The sequence below is a fragment of the Procambarus clarkii genome, chromosome 90 (assembly GCF_040958095.1).
Source record: "Procambarus clarkii isolate CNS0578487 chromosome 90, FALCON_Pclarkii_2.0, whole genome shotgun sequence".
NCBI classification, from domain to species: domain Eukaryota; kingdom Metazoa; phylum Arthropoda; class Malacostraca; order Decapoda; family Cambaridae; genus Procambarus; species Procambarus clarkii.
Genome location: NC_091239.1, coordinates 18,314,957 through 18,331,340, shown reverse-complemented (window position 1 = coordinate 18,331,340; position 16,384 = coordinate 18,314,957). Strand labels below are relative to the sequence as shown.

The 16,384-nt window shown below is 44.7% G+C and overlaps 1 protein-coding gene across 2 annotated transcripts in view; it reads right to left on the bottom strand.

Annotated features, from left to right (window-relative positions):
* LOC138359286 (zinc finger protein 84-like) overlaps window positions 1–13,901 on the bottom strand; it is a 67,452-nt gene extending 53,551 nt beyond the window's left edge. Inside the window, exons 1-3 of one of the 2 annotated variants that reach the window (XR_011225911.1) lie at window positions 13,206–13,901; window positions 6,257–6,335; window positions 2,351–3,196 (exon numbers count right to left, since the gene is read on the bottom strand). The gene's annotated coding sequence lies outside the window, so the exon portion shown is untranslated. Of the gene's footprint in view, window positions 1–2,350; window positions 3,197–6,256; window positions 6,336–13,205 lie in introns of those variants that run through there. The other variant, XM_069318421.1, reaches the window with a different exon arrangement.
* Between the last annotated feature and the right edge of the window lie 2,483 nt (window positions 13,902–16,384).

Here is a 16,384-nt window from a genome sequence, read left to right as displayed (position 1 = left end):
CATCGACCGGGAAAGGACACGGGAAGTAAGGCGAATCAAAACAGACCGCTGTCTGGTTAAAATTGTGAGCTACGGCATTAAAATATCCAAAAACTCCCCCCAGAAAGAAAACAAACTAGCAACCCTTCATCCAACTTGGCCCCCCCCCCCCTGTTCATTGGCACTCTCACCTCCACCCCCAATGGGAAAGAGTGCCATACATAGACAAAAACACAAGTCACAGCTTCGTATCATCCTTTGCAGATGATACAAAAATCGGCATGAAAAAAAACTCTGCTGAAGACATTGATAAACTACAAACAGATATTAACAAAGTTTTCGATTGGGCAGCAGTGATAACATGATGTTTAACGGTGATAAATTCCAGGTACTCAGATATGGCAAAAATGAGGATCTTAAACATATTACAGGGTACAAAACACAATTGAATCTGCCCATAGTAGGAAAACAGCATGTCAAGGATTTGGGAATTATGATGTCCGACGACCTAACGTTTAGGGAGCATAACCAGTCAAGTATTGCGTCAGCCAGAAAAATGATAGGATGGATTACGAGAACCTTCAAGTCCAGAGATCCCATCACAATGGTTGTACTCTTCAAATCACTTGTGTTGTCCCGTCTTGGTTACCGGACCTGCGGTCCGAGTCGGGACCCTAGGTCCTGACTGGTTTGGAGTGGAGACGGGTTCAAGTAAAAAATGGGCACACAGGAAATGATTTCGACGTTCAGTAAACACTTACCGAGTGGATAACTGAATGCTCGACAGCCCAATACGGGGTTGATGATAGTATTTAATTTAAGATTGTGAAACTTAAAACTAAACTAAATGCTCACACATGTGATAATTTCCACGTTCAGTTAACACTCACTGAACTGAAAGACTAAGCCAGCCAATGCATGGTTGATGATGATAGTAATATTTTAAGATTGAGAAACTTTAAACTAAATGACCACACATGTAGCGATTTTGCATTCAGTAAACACTTACGGAGTTGTAAACTGAATGCCGGAGCCGGCCAATACAAGGTTTGTATTGTATATTTGTAATATTTTATTTTTTATTTACGATGGAGAAACTTTAAACTAAAAAATGAGGTCACATGGATGGATATCTATGTTCAGTAAACTGTTCCTGAGTTGTAAACTGAATGTTTGAGCCACATAATACATGATTTGTGATAGTAATATTTTATTTTTTACGATGGAGAAACTTTAAACTAAAAAATGAGGTCGCATGGAGGGATAACAATGTTCAGTAAACAGTTACTGAGTTGTAAACTGAATGGTAGAGCCACCCAATACCTGGTTAATGATAATAGTATTTCACGATGGAAAAACCTTATCCTAAACTAAAAATGAGTTCACATGAAGTGATTTTCACTTATGAGTTGTTAACTGAATGCCTGAGCTATCCAATACATAGTTAATGATAGTAGTATTAATTCAAGATTGAAAACTTTAAACTAAACTAAAATGAGCACACATGAAGTGATTCTCACGTTCATTAAACACTTACTAAGTTGTTAACCGAATGTCTTAGACATCCAATACATGGTTGATGATAGCAGTATTAATGACATTGATAATAAGAGGACTTGAACTAGATACTGGCAGGGGGACAACAAAGCTGTGATATTGAAAAGAAACTGAACTTAATTTGAAAATTGATTAATATATGTAATGTGAAGCCAATCTACTGGAAAACAGTAAGCAAACTTTATTTGAAAAAGAATATGAGAAGACTGTAAAGCTGGGGGCAAGAAAAATGTTAAAAATAAGAAGTAATGATCTTCATAAACATAACATAAGATATCCATGACCGTAATTAATACAGTGTGAACTCTCTTAAACTATGCTCACCGTGAAATCTCGTCACTAGGCATAACTTGTCACTCTGCGAAACAAATTATTGACTATAGTGCGTCAGTGAGAATAAAAATGACCACTTATGTTTTAGAGTGCTATTTTAGTCAAGAAATACTGTAAAGGATGATTATTGACTAAAGGGAATTTCGCGGACTGCTGGTGTTTGATGTGTTGAACTGCTTAAAGGAAGCATATTTGCTAGAAAAAATTCCTGTGAAATAATGCTTGTTATATGTTTTGACTATCTAGCTAATATACTGGCTAATAATGTAGTCTGACTCACTTAGCCTGAGCATAATAAGGTTAAATGTCACATGTTAATTTTGTCTGACTCACTTAGCACAAGTGAAGAGAAAACATTGAAAAACTGGCAAAGGTTAAAAACTCTGTGAAATCATATCTGTTATGTTAAGTTTTGACTAGCTGCAAGCTATGTTTGCCTTCTCTCTCTTTCTCAATATGGAAGTGGGTTGGTGTGGGTTATTTGTGTGGACTCGGAGATATGATCACTACTTATAAGTTTCTCAAAGAAAATGATAAGCTATGTAAGGACCTTTTATTTAACACACACACACACACACGACATCCGTGCAGTAGTGAGATTCCCCTTTGATGGCTGTGCACGTGACTGTAAAATTAAAATGTGCAAAGATGATTCGGAGTGCTATTTAGTAGAGAAATGATACAAAATTGTGTTTATTGACTAGTGAGAGCCCGTAGCATGTATGGTTTGGGATATTACGGGCCTTAACCTAGTCAAGCGATAGACAAACAGACAGACCGACAGACAGACAACAACAATTGGTAGTGGCCCTCGCGTCTTTTTGATTTGATAGAAGAAAAAAATGAAGACTAGTAGCCCCTGTTAAGATGAAAAACTTTTAACTATAAAAATGTTTGACTGAGTAACTGACTGACTGCTTTTCTGGACAGGTCTGCAAGAAATAATAGTAATGTAGGTAGGGAACATGACTCCTCGGCTCTTTTATCTTCCACAAAGCCTTTCCTCCTATCTCAACCCTATTAGTTCATGCTCTCGTGTTTCACTTTTTGTTAAAACTAAATCTACACACGCGATATGAAATGTGAAAAAAATCTTACATTATGCTATGTTAACAGTGCTTCAATAAAATTAAGAGTGCTCGGGTACTGTTGCGCGCAGTCATCTCGCTAAGGCGTGTCGGCGACAGAATTGTCAAAAATGATGTACCTTGCATACATCAAATCTTTAGTGGTTTATGCGGCACCTCTGCTTGTTTTGATGACTGAAAGGAGTTTGATGATACGAATAGTAATTGCTGACATTGAGCATATTCTCAAAACATAGTTTCTGAAAAAAAAACAAAAAAAACATTAAATTAGATGCGAGCTGTGATTTGAAAACAGAAGATGCGTGATGTGTGGCTTATTGTGTGGACTCTGGAGATATGATCTCCACATATAAGTTTCTCAAAGAAAAGCGGTAATATTTTTCTTTGTGTTTGGATGTAATGGCTAAACATGGATTACATTTTCAATAATGTTATTTGGTCATCCGACAAAGTTGATTTTCCACGTTACGTTACAATGTGTTACAGAGGCTAAAACTGGTAGACACTAATATTTATATGGTATGATATGTAATGGAGATGTGCTAAGTCATACTTTCATTTAAAAATGACATTTTGGACTGCAAAAAGTTGATTTGCGTTATGTTGCGTTACATTGTGTTACAGAGGGCTAAAACTGGTAGACACCAATATTTATATGGTAAGAGATGTAATGGAGATGGGATAAGTCATACTTTCATAATGTTATTTGGACTGCAGAAAGTTGATATGCGTTACGTTACAATATGTTACAGAGGGCTAAAACTGTCACACAGTAATATTTATATGGTAGGAGATGTAATGGAGATGGACTAAGTCTCACTTTGATTTAAAAATGTTATTTTGGTCTGTAGAAAGATGATGATTTCTGAGTTACCTTACGTTACATTGTGTTACAGAGGGCTAAAACTGGTAGACACCAATATTCATATGGTAGGAGATATAATGGAGATGGACTAAGTCATACTTTCATTTAAAAATGACATTTTGGACTGCAAAAGTTGATTTGCGTTACGTTACGTTACGGTACATTGTGTTACAGAGGGTTAAAACTGGTAGACGCCAATATTTATATGGTAAGAGATGTAATGGAGATGGACTAAGTCATACTTTCATTTAAAAATGTTATTTGGTCTGTAGAAATTTGATGATTTCCACGTTACGTTACAATGTGTTACAGGGTCTAAAACTTGCAGACACCAATATTTATATGGTAAGAGATGTAATGGAGATGGACTAAGTCATACTTTCATTTAAAAATGTTATTTGGTCTGTAGAAATTTGATGATTTCCACGTTACGTTACAATGTGTTACAGGGTCTAAAACTGGTAGACACCAATATTTATATGGTAAGAGATGTAATGGAGATGGACTAAGCCTCACTTTTTGTTTCAAAATGACATTTTGGACTGCAAAAGTTGATTTGCGTTACGTTACGTTACATTGTGTTACAGAGGGCTAAAACTTGCAGACCGTAATATTTATATGCTATGAGATATAATGGAGATATTGTGTTTGGCTAAATGGGGTTCACATTTCAATAATGATATTCAGACAACAGCCAGAAAGTTGATCTCCACGTTACTTAAGGGGGCATATCATTCTAAATCGTTATAAATTAAAAGTTGTTCAATTTGCTTATAATTTTTTTTATGAAATGGTTATAGAAAGGGCTGCAACTGGTCCAAGTTTCACCATCACACCCAAAACAGAAAAGGAGAAAAAAATACACAACGTATTATGCAACGAATGTTCAACATTCTCAAATAATCTCAGGGAACACATGTGTCAACTAAAATGTCTACTATGTGCTGTAGAAGCACAAACTCTTGTAATAATTGTAATATGTATGTGCAATATATTTATATTTAATTTTTTTTTTTTTTTTTTTTTTTTTTTTTTTTTTTTTTTTTTTTTTTTTTTTTTTTTTGCCAATATTTTTTTCTCGTTTGTTATCAAGGGATTTGCATGAACCTTGCACACCTTGCTCAATGGATACCTATCTGCAAGGGTGCCAATTATGAACGAAATCTGTCGAAGTCAAGCTCAGCTACAGGTGGCCGAACTTGGATCTTTATTTTACTCTGGAAAGTAATTTACACCTTCAAATTACTTCAGAGCTTTCATTTATTAATCAATTTACATGAAAATTACACCTTATATGTAGCGTTTGTGCTTCTACAGAATCTAGTAGACATTTTAGTCCAAAGTCTATTTGTTGATTTTATAAAAATTTATAAATATCATATATTGCATATTTTTTAGAAGGGTAACTTTGAAAAATTATATTATTGCACTAAACACTTTTTTGATAAAACTGATCACTAGAATCCTTTATTATGTGCTTAATTTAATATCTGAGTGTTATAGAAATGATTTTAGTTGACACATGTGTTCCCTGAAACTATTTGAAAATTCGTTGCATAATTCGTTGTTTATTTTTTTTCTCCTTTTCTGTTTAGGGTGTGATGATGAAACTTGGACCAGCTGCAGCCCTTTCTATAACCATTTCATAAAAAAAATTATAAGCAAATTGAACCACTTTTAATTTTACATTGATATGCCCCCTTAATGATGATATAATGCGATGCAAGCGTGTGCTAATATTTTATTTGTGTTTAGAATGTAAGGGCTATAGGAGATTGTCTAGACTTGCATACATTTTCAAATGCTATTTATGTAGGCAGTAGAAAGTCTGTTTTCCCCATTACGCTACATTGACTGTGTTACAAGAACTGAAAATAGACATAGCCCAGAGCTATTTCACTATCGACTCATCCGGTCTTATTCTCATCGATTGGTGTTTACATTTGGATGATGTAGGTCTTAAGAGACAGCCTTGAACTCGGGGATAATGAACAAGTCAATTTAATAATAGTATCAAGACTATGTTTTTCCACATTGTCTTATATATGTTTACTTTGCTTGAAATTTGTATGTGTGGAACATTGCTCACCTAAGGGAGTGAGAATGAACGACGCGTTTGAGGTATAGCGAGGACTGACCGTGATGTGTATGTTTGTTTTACCACAGTGAATATGAAGCTACATTATGTTATGTCTACCAGTTCTGGAATAAACGTTACGTTACGTTATGTGATACAAGAACTAAACAAGCTTGTGGTAACCTTGTATTGTGTTTGGATGTAATAGCTAAACATGGTTTAAATTTCATTATTCAGACATCGGACAGAAAGTTGCTCTTAAAATGTTATTTGGGCAAAGAACGAAGTTACCATATTGGTCACGTTACATTAATGATATTTGGGCAAAGAACGATGTCATCATGTTGGTCGTGTTACCTTACAAGGTTATAAGGGTGAGAGTGATGGGGGGCTCGAAAATTGACATTAGACGTCCATCCTCTGGTGCGCTGTCAGTCTAAGTGAAATGAAAAAAAGATACGTGAACAGCGGCGGCAGGAGAAAGGAATTGATGTTACTTTCCCCCAACTATTAAATGATCTGGAGAGAGAGAGAGAAACCACTGACTGCTATGTATATCCCATGCAGTTGTGTTTACAACAAATTATGATTTGTTATAATAATAAGATTGAAGACCAGCTTATGACTGGATATTCTTAAAAAATGCTATTTGAGCAAATAATGATGATACCATGTTGGTCACAATGCGATACAAGGTTATACATATGATCAGAAATAATACTAAAGGCTTTGCACAGAACACCTGGTCTGGGAAGGGTGTAGTGATGCTTGATGGTTTGGGCTTGGAAGGGGGGTGGGAGGGGGTAGGGTTTGGTGGGGTGGATGGGGAGAGGGTAAGGCCATCCCACTACCTCGTCCATCTCACAACGTCTCAAATCGCCGCGAAGGTTAGACCTTAACGAGACGGATTGCTGTTTAATTCATTCAGGAGTCTTGAACATTCTGTGACATTGTCTTGCTATGATAACGCCGTTGTGTGTTACAAGGTTTGCACAGCAGTAATGGCTGTAGGAAGAAGAGGTGATGGAGATTGAGTAAACATGCATACATTTCAATGATCACAGTTAACAAGAACAATTTGTAGGCAGAGATCACATCTCCGTGACGATGTGTTGACTTATATTGAAATTTGTAACTAGCTCGTCATGATTGTAACTTGCTTAGCTAAAAATGAATTGTTGGGGTTCAGTCCTGGACTCCTTTATGCGTCTCTGCAAGCCTTTACTGCCCATAAGACTGCCTTGTGTGAGATTGGACTGTTTAGCATCACGTAGGTAGTTCTTGACACACTATGTAACCCAGCATATAATGTAGAGAGAGAGAGAGATGTATAAATAATCAGATAGCTTGTTAATCAATGTGTGTCAAACTCCCAGGACTGCATTTTGGAATTTGTATGTTGCGCTCATGGCTCACCTTTGAGAAAGAACATTGTCACACTCAATGCTATGTGCCGGTGTGAGCTGTGTCAGGAGAGAGTATGGTATGCCGTATTGGTATGCCGTATTGCTGTCACTCCCAGCAGTGTGGTGGTGGTGTTGGTATGTGGTATGTCCTGCTATGTGGATGGAGGGGGGGGGCATGACTGACTATGTTAGAGGTTGATGATGACATTCGCAACAGTTAGGCCTCAGCCTTTGAAGAGGTAACCCATGTGGTCATGTGGTGTCACTCCTCATAGCTATGTGGTAGGTATAGCTCACATATCCTTAGCGCTCTGGAAGCAGGGAGGGTACATAAAACTGTCATTCTTTAAGAAAAAATAATGACTACTTTCACACACAAACCCACTGCCAGCTGTTACCTCCCTTTCCCCTCCTTCTCCCCTCCAATCTTAAGACCCTGGACTCTCACGCTCCCCTCAACACTTCCTGCCCATGTAGGGGGAGAACTAATGGACGTCATTGATATCCTCTCAGTTATGGGGGCTCCCCCCATCCCTTCACAACATAACCTACATACTCCTCCTCCTCCCTACATGACATTCTCAAGTCTATGTGGCGGTATGTGGTGAGAACCTCATTTCTATGTGGACGTGTGATGCTGCTGAGTATGTACAGCTCTGGAAGCTACCCGGTGTTTTGTATCCCGTCCGCGCATTTTGCATCCCGTCCGCGCATTTTGCATCCCGTCCGCGCATTTTGGGATCACGTCCGCGCGTTTTGGGATCACGTCCGCACGTTTTGGGATCCCGTCCGCGCATTTTGGGATCACGTCCGCACGTTTTGGGATCACGTCCGTCCGTTTTGGGATCACGTCCGCCCATTTGGGGATCACGTCCGCCCATTTTGGGATCACGTCCGCCCATTCTGCATCCCGTTTGGTTTCCCCTCACTCTATGACTGCATACCAACCACTTAGCTTCCAGCCCCTACCCAACATGACACTCTCTCAAGTGACGCCTGACCGGATGCCACGCGTCATAACATCCGGGGAAACATTTGAGATGATGCCCACATACTTATCTTCCCCTCTTACCTACATGACACACAACATCCCTTACATTTTACTCCTGCGACGCTACCCGTCCCCCACGACGCAACCCGTCCCCACGACACAACCCGTCCCATTCTACGGACTCCCACACCACTTTTGACTATGACCGAGTTCAATCCCTGAGGTTCTCCTCGGGTTTGGGACGGTTCTAGGCGTAAATTTCACTACTGTAGGAGGGATGGTGGTAGTGGTAGTAAGAGGGATGGTGGTAGTGGTAGTAAGAGGGATGGTAGTAGTGGTAGTAAAAGGGATGGTGATAGGAGGGATGGTGGTAGTGGTAGTAAGAGGGATGGTGATAGTGGTAGTATGAGGGATGGTGGTAGTGGTAGTAAGTGGGATGGTGGTAGTGGTAGTAAGAGGAATTGGGCAGTGGTAGTAAGAGAAATGGTGGTAGTGGTAGTAAGAGGGATGGTGGTAGTGGTAGTGAGATGGTGGTAAGATGGAGGGTTGTAGTGGTAGTAAGAAGACCAGTGGTAGTGGTAGAAAGAGGGATGGTAGTAGTGGTAGTAAGAGGGATGGTGGTAGTAGTAGTAAGTTGAATGGTGGTAGTGATAGTAGAATGAATGGTGGTAGTTGTAATAAGATGAATTGTAGTAGTGGTAGTACGAGGGATGGTGGTAGTGAAAGTAAGAGGGATGGTGAGAGGAGGGATAGTGGTAGTGGTAGTAGGAGGGATGGTGGTAGTGGTAGTAAGAGGGATGATGGTAGTGGTAGTAGGAGGGATGGTGGTAGTAGCAGTAATAGGGATGGTGGTAGTGGTAGTACGAGGGATGATGGTAGTGGTTGTAACATGAATGGTGGTAGTTGTAGTAAAAGGGATAGAGGTAGTGGTAGTAAGAGTAAGAGTGGTAGTGGTAGTAAGAGGGATGGTGTTAATGGTAGTAAGTGGAATGGTGGTAGTGGTAGTAAGAGGAAAGGTGGTAGTGGTAGTAAGAAGGATGGTGGTATTGGTAATAAGAGGAATGGTGGTAGTGGTAGTAGGAGGGATGGTGGTAGTGGTAATATGAGGAATGGTGGTAGTGGTAGTAGGAGAGATAGTGGTAGTGGTAGTTAGATGAATTGTGGTAGTGGTAATAAGAGGGATGGTGGTAGTAGTAGTAAGAGGGATGGTGGAAGTGGTAGTAAGATGAATGGTGGTAGTTGTAATAAGAGGGATGGTGGAAGTGGTAGTAAGAGTGATGGTGGTAGTGGTAATAGGTGGAAGTGGTAGTAAGAGGGATAGTGGTAGTGGTAGTAAGAGGGATGGTGGTAGTTGGTAGTGATAGTAAAAGGGATGGTGGTAGTAATAAGAGGGATGGTGGTAGTGGTTGAAAGAGGGATGGTGGTAGTGGTAGTAAGAGGGATGATGGTAGTGGTAGTAAGAGGGATGGTGGTAGTTTATAGTGATAGTAAAAGGGATGGTGGTAGTAATAGTAAAAGGGATGGTGGTAGTGGTAGTAAAAGGAATGATGGTAGAGGTTGTAAGTGGGATGGTGGTAGTGGTAGTAAGAGGGATGATGGTAGTGGTAGTAAGAGGGATGGTGGTAGTGGTAGTAAGAGGGATGGTGGTAGTGGTAGTTCGAAGGATGGTGGTAGTGGAAAAAGGAGGTATGGTGGTTGGAGGGATGGTGGTAGTGGAAGTAAGAGGGATGGTGGAAGGATGGTTGTAGTAGTAGTAAGAGAAATAGTGGTAGTGATAGTAAGAAGGATGGTGGTAGTGGTAATAAGAGGAATGGTGGTAGTGGTAGTAGGAAGGACAGTGGTACTAAGATGAATAGTGGTAGAGGTAGTAAGTTGCATGGTGGTAGATGATAGGATGGATAATGGTAGTGGTAGTAAGGGAATAGTGGTAGTGGTAGTAAGAAGGATGGTGGTAGTGGTAATAAGAAAAATGGTGGTAGTGGTAGTAGGAGGGATGGTGGTAGTGGTAATAAGAGGGATGGTGGTAGTGGTAGTAGGAGGGATGGTGGTAGTGGAAGTAAGATGAATTGTGGTATTGGTAATAAGAGGGATTGTGGTAGTGGTAGTAAGAGGGATTGTGGTAGGAGGGATGGTGGTAGTGGTAATAAGAGGGACGGTGGTAGTTGTAGTAAGAGGGACGGGGGTTAGTGGTAATAGGTGGTAGTGGTAGTAGGAGGGATGGTGTAGTGGTAGTAGAGGGATGGTGGTAGATGGTAGTGATAGTAAAAGAGATGGTGCTAGTAGTAGTAAGAGGGATGATGGTAGTGGTAGTAAGAGGGATAGTGGTAGTGGTTGTAAGTGGTATGGTGGTAGTGGTAGTAAGAGGGATGATGGTAGTGGTAGTAAGAGGGATGGTGGAAGTGGTTGTAAGAGTGATGGTGGTAGTGGTAATAGGTGGTAGTGGTAGTAAGAGGGATAGTGATAGGAGGGATGGTGGTAGTGTAGAAAGAGGGATGGTGGTAGTGGTAGTAAGAGGGATGGTGGTAGTTATAGTGATAGTAAAAGGGATGGTGGTAGTAACTAGAAAAAGGGATGGTGGTAGTGGTAGTAAGAGGGATGGTGGTAGTGGTAGTAAGAGGGATGATGCTAGAAAGTAGTAAGAGGGATGGTGGTAGTGGTAGTACGAGGGATGGTGGTAGTGGAAGTAGGAGGGATGGTGGTTGAAGGAATGGTGGTAGTGGAAGTTAGAGGGATGGTGGAAGGATGGTTGTAGAGGTAGTAAGAGAAATAGTAGTAGTGGTAGTAAGGAATGATGATGGTAGTGGTAATAAGAGGAATGGTGGTAGTGGTAGTAGGAGGGATGGTGGTAGTGGTAGTTCGAGGGATGGTGGTAGTGGAAGAAGGAATTATGGTGGTTGGAGGGATGGTGGTAGTGGAAGTAAGAGGTATTGCGGAAGGATGGTTGTAGTAGTAGTAAGAGAAATAGTGGTAGTGATAGTAAGAAGGATGGTGGTAGTGGTAATATGAGGAATGGTGGTAGTGGTAGTAGGAAAGACAGTGGTAGTGGTAGTAAGATGAATAGTGGTAGAGGTAGTAAGTTGCATGGTGGTAGATGATAGGATGGATAATGGTAGTGGTAGTAAGGGAATAGTGGTAGTGGTAGTAAGAAGGATGGTGGTAGTGGTAATAAGAAAAATGGTGGTAGTGGTAGTAGGAGGGATGGTGGTAGTGGTAATAAGAGGGATGGTGGTAGTGGTAGTAGGAGGGATGGTGGTAGTCGAAGTAAGATGAATTGTGGTATTGGTAATAAGAGGGATTGTGGTAGTGGTAGTAAGAGGATTGTGGTAGGAGGGATGGTGGTAGTGGTAATAAGAGGGACGGTGGTAGTTGTAGTAAGAGGGACGGTGGTAGTGGTAATAGGTGGTAGTGGTAGTAGGAAGGATGGTGGTAGTGGTAGTAAGAGGGATGGTGGTAGTTGGTAGTGATAGTAAAAGAGATGGTGCTAGTAGTAGTAAGAGGGATGATGGGAGTGGTAGTAAGAGGGATAGTGGTAGTGGTTGTAAGTGGTATGGTGGTAGTGGTAGTAAGAGGGATGATGGTAGTGGTAGTAAGAGGGATGGTGGCAGTGGTAGTAAGAGTGATGGTGGTAGTGGTAATAGGTGGTAGTGGTAGTAAGAGGGATAGTGATAGGAGGGATGGTGGTAGTGGTAGAAAGAGGGATGGTGGTAGTGGTAGAAAGAGGGATGGTGGTAGTTTATAGTGATAGTAAAAGGGATGGTGGTAGTAATAGAAAAAGGGATGGTGGTAGTGGTAGTAAGAGGGATGGTGGTAGTGGTAGTAAGAGGGATGATGCTAGAAAGTAGTAAGAGGGATGGTGGTAGTGGTAGTACGAGGGATGGTGGTAGTGGAAGTAGGAGGGATGGTGGTTGAAGGAATGGTGGTAGTGGAAATTAGAGGGATGGTGGAAGGATGGTTGTAGAGGTAGTAAGAGAAATAGTGGTAGTGGTAGTAAGAAGGATGATGGTAGTGGTAATAAGAGGAATGGTGGTAGTGTAGTAGGAGGGATGGTGGTAGTGGTAGTAAGATGAAAAGTGGTAGAGGTAGTAAGATGGATGGTGGTAGTGGTTGTAAGAGGGATGATAGTAGTGCAGTAACATGAATATTGGTAGTGGTAGTAAGAGGGATGGTGGTAGTGGTAGTAAGAGGGAAGGTGGTAGTGGTAGTAAGAGGGACGGTGGTAGTGGTAGTAAGAGGGGTGGTGGTAGTGGTATTAAGAGGGACGGTGGTAGTGATAGTAAGAAAGATGGTGGTAGTTGTTTTAAGAGGAATGGTGGTAGTGGTAGTAGGAGGGATTGGGGTAAATATATTAAAAGGGATGATGGTAGTAGTATTATGGGGGAAGGTGGTAGTGGTCGTAAGATGAATATTGGTAGTTGTAATAAGAGGGATGGTGGCAGTGGTAGTAAGAGTGATGGTGGTAGTGGTAGTAGCTGGTAGTGGTAGTAAGAGGGATGGTGGTAGTGGTAGTAAGAGGGATGGTGGTAGTGGTAGTAAGTGGGATGGTGGTAGTGGTAATAGGAGGGATGGTGGTAGTGGTAGTAAGAAGGATGATGGTAGAGGGAGCAGGCCGGATGGTGGGAGTGGTAGTAAGAGGGATAGTGGTAGTAAGTCGGTTCGTGGTAGTGGTAGTAAGAGGGATGGTGGTAGTGGTAGTAAGAAGGATGATGGTAGTGGGAGCAGGACGGATGGTGGTAGTGGTAGTAAGAGATATGGTGACAGTGGTATTATGAGGGATGGTGGTTGTGGTAGTAAGAGGGATGGTGGTAGGGATAGAAAGTGGGATGGTGGTAGTGGTACTAAGAGGGGTAGTGGTAGTAAGAGGGATGGTGGTAGTATTGTCGTATTCAAAGCGTCACAAAACAGTACTAACCAAAGGATCCAATAATGTTGAAACTGTTAGTGCTTGTGTTTGTACGACTGTCAGGCTGGCTCCCACAACAGTTTGTACGACTGTCAGGCTGGCTCCCACAACAGTTTGTACGACTGGCAGGCTGGCTCCCACAACAGTTTGTACGACTGGCAGGCTGGCTCCCACAACAGTTTGTACGATTGGCAGGCTGTCTCCCACAACAGATTGTATGACTGTCAGGCTGTCTCCCACAACAGATTGTACGACTGGCAGGCTGGCTCCCACAACAGTTTGTACGACTGGCAGGCTGGCTCCCACAATAGTTTGTACGACTGGCAGGCTGGCTCCCACAACAGTTTGTACGACTGGCAGGCTGGCTCCCACAACAGTTTGTACGACTGTCAGTCTTGCTCCCACAACTGTTTGTACGACTGTCAGGCTGGCTCCCACAACAGTTTCAGTGTGACGTCCGGTGCCTCTCACAACAGTCACTGTAACCACAGTAGAGGAGTAGCAACGTCCACCACCTCCCACAACACAATAGAGGAGCAGCAACGTCCGCCACCTCCCACAACACAATAGAGGAGCAGCAACGTCCGCCACCTCCCACAACACAATAGAGGAGCAGCAACGTCCACCACCTCCCACAACACAATAGAGGAGCAGCAACGTCCACCACCTCCCACAACACAATAGAGGAGCAGCAACGTCCGCCACCTCCCACAACACAGTCAACACTGCCGCTCACTAGCGTCCCGGGCTCCTCCCAGGGTCCACCAAGGGTGTCGCTTATACAGTGGTGCCGCTTTACCCGAAACTCTGTGCGTATTATTGGCTTTAGGCATAGTATGTATTAGCTCCATCTAGACGTCTAACATTATGTTTGTAACTCAATTTGTATGTATTTAGTTTTACGTAAATAAATATTTAATTTGATCTGATAAGCTTATACAGTGATGCCGCGTCCAGGCGTCACATACGCTGCCACCCACAGCTCTTAACTGCACGTCCCGCTTGCGTTCCCAGACCGCTCCACACCCACCCTCAGCCCCACACCCACTCTCAGCCCCTCACCCACCCTCAGCCCCGCACCCACCCTCAGCCTATCACCCACTCTCAGCCCCGCACCCACCCTCAGCCTATCACCCACTCTCAGCCCCGTCACCCACCCTCAACCCACACCCACCCTCAGTGCCTCATCCACCCTCAGCCCCTCACCGACCCTCACCCTCCCTCAGCCTCTCCCCACCCTCAGCCCCACACGCACCCTTAGTCCCTCAACCATCCTCAGCCCTACACCCACCCTCAGCCCCTCACCCACCCTCAGCCCCAACCCACCCTTAGCCCCTCACTCACCCTCAGCTCTTCACTCACCCTCAGTGCCAACCTCACCCTCAGTGCCTCACTCACCTTCAACACTACACCCACCATCAGTGTATCACCCACCTTCAGCTCCTCACCCACCCTCAGCCCCTCACCCACCCTCAGCCCCCTCACCCACCCTCAGCACCTCACCCACCCTTAGCTCCTCATCAACGTTCAGTGCCTCACCCACCCTCAGCTGCTCACCTACCCTCAGCTTCTCACCCACCCTCAGCACCTCACCCACTCTCAGCCCCATACCCACCCTCAGCCCTTCATCCACCCTCAACACATCACCCACCCTCAGTCCCTCACTCACTCTCAGCCCAGTCACCCACCCTCAGGCCCCACACCCACCCACAGCCCCTCACCCGCCCTCAGCCACTCACCCACCCTCAGCCCATCACTCACACTCAGCCCCTCACCCACACTCACCCCCTCACCCACCCTCAGCTCCTCACCCACCCTCAGCCCCTCAACCACCCTCAGTCCCACACCCACCCTCAGCCCCACACTCACCCTCAGCCCCTCACCCACCCACAGTACCTAACCCAACCCTCAGCGCCTCACCCATCCTCAGCACCTCACCCACCCTCAGCTCCTCACTAACCCTCAGCACCTCACCCACCCTCAGCGCCTCAGCTCCTCACCTACCCTCAGTGCCTCACCCTCAGCTCCTCATCCACCCTCAGTGCCTCACCCACCATCAGATCCTCACCCACCCTCAGTCCCTCACCCACTCTCAGCCCAGTCACCCACCCTCAGCCCCACACCCACCCTCAGGCCCTCACCCACCCTCAGCCTCTCACCCACCCTCAGCCCATCACTCACACACATCGCCTCTCCCATCCTCAGCGCCTCACCCACCCTCAGCGCCTCACCCACCGTCAGCGCCTCACCCACCCTCAGCTCCTCACCTTTCCCTCAGCGCCTCCCACCCTCAGCGCCTCACCCACCCTCAGCGCCTCACCCACCCTCAGCGCCTCACCCACCCTCAGGTCCTCACCTACCCTCAGTGCCTCACCCACCCTCAGCTCCTCACCTACCCTCAGCCCCTCACCCACATGCAGCCCCTTACCCACATGCAGCCCCTCACCCACCCTTAGCTCTTCATCCACCCTCAGCCCCACACCCACCCTCAGCTCCACACCCACCCTCAGCACCTCACCCACCCTGAGCCCCTCACCCACCCTGAGCCCTTCACCCACCCTCAGCCCTCTCACCCACCCTCAGCACCTCACCCACCCTTAGCTCCTCATCCACCTTCAGTGCCTCACCCACCCTCAGCTACTCACCTACCCTCAGCTCCTCACCCACCCTCAGCACCTCACCCACTCTCAGCCCCACACCCACCCTCAGCCCTTCACCCACCCTCAACCCCTCACCCACCCTCAGCTCCTTATCCATTCTCAGCCTCTAACCCACCCTCAACACATCACCCACCCTCAGTCCCTCACTCACTCTCAGCCCAGTCACCCACCCTCAGCCCCACACCCACCCACAGCCCCTCACCCACCCTCAGCCACTCATCCACCCTCAGCCCATCACTCACACTCAGCCCCTCACCCACACTCAGCCCCTCACCCACCCTCAGCCCCTCACCCACCCTCAGCCCCACACCCACCCTCAGCTCCTCACCCACCCTCAGCCCCTCAACCACCCTCAGCCCCACAAACACCCTCAGCCTCTCACCCACCCACAGTACCTAACCCCACCCTCAGCGCGTCACCCACCCTCACCACCTCACCCATCCTCAGCTCCTCACTAACCCTCAGTGCCTCAGCTCCTCACCTACCCTCAGTACCTCACCCTCAGCTCCTCACCTACCCTCAGCCCCT